The sequence below is a fragment of the Arachis ipaensis genome, chromosome B05 (assembly GCF_000816755.2).
Source record: "Arachis ipaensis cultivar K30076 chromosome B05, Araip1.1, whole genome shotgun sequence".
Taxonomy (NCBI): domain Eukaryota; kingdom Viridiplantae; phylum Streptophyta; class Magnoliopsida; order Fabales; family Fabaceae; genus Arachis; species Arachis ipaensis.
The window spans coordinates 117053869-117054565 of NC_029789.2; positions in this window are offsets into that span (position 1 = coordinate 117053869).

Consider the following 697-nt stretch of genomic DNA (forward strand, 5'->3'; position numbering starts at 1 on the left):
TCATAAAGAGTTTCACCCTCCTTCTGTCTGAAAGTCTGAACCTCCAACCTAAGCTTAGTCAGCTTCTTTGGTGGGAAAAATTTAGTGAGAAATTCAGTAACGACCTTTTCCCAAGTATTCAGACTCTCCTTTGGTTGGGAATCTAGCCATAGCTTTGCTTTATCCCTCAGAGCAAACGGGAAAAGCATGAGTCTGTACACCTCTGGATTCACTCCATTTGTCTTCACAGTATCACATATCTGCAGAAAATCAGATATGAACTGATTTGGATCTTCATGAGGAAGTTCATGATACTGGCAGTTTTGCTGCACCAGGGTGACCAGTTGTGGCTTCAACTCAAAGTTATTTGCAGTTATAGGAGGCACCACAATACTTTTTCCATAAAGATCCGCAGTAGGGGCAGAATAAGAGCCAAGCACTCTCCTCTGTTGATCATCCCCATTCGGATTTACCATATTGGCATTAACATTATTATTCACCATAGTAGATTCTGCAGCCTTGCAAAGTCTTGCTTGTTGTAAACGTTGCCTGAAAGTTCTTTCAGGTTCAGGATCAAAGTCTAAGAGATGTTCTTTGTCTCTATTCCTACGCATACACAAGCAGAAACAACAAAAAAAATGGGACTCTCTACGTCAGAGTGCAGAGAAGTCCCTGTGAGGTAACCTATGTAAAATAATAAAATAAAAATACTAAATAA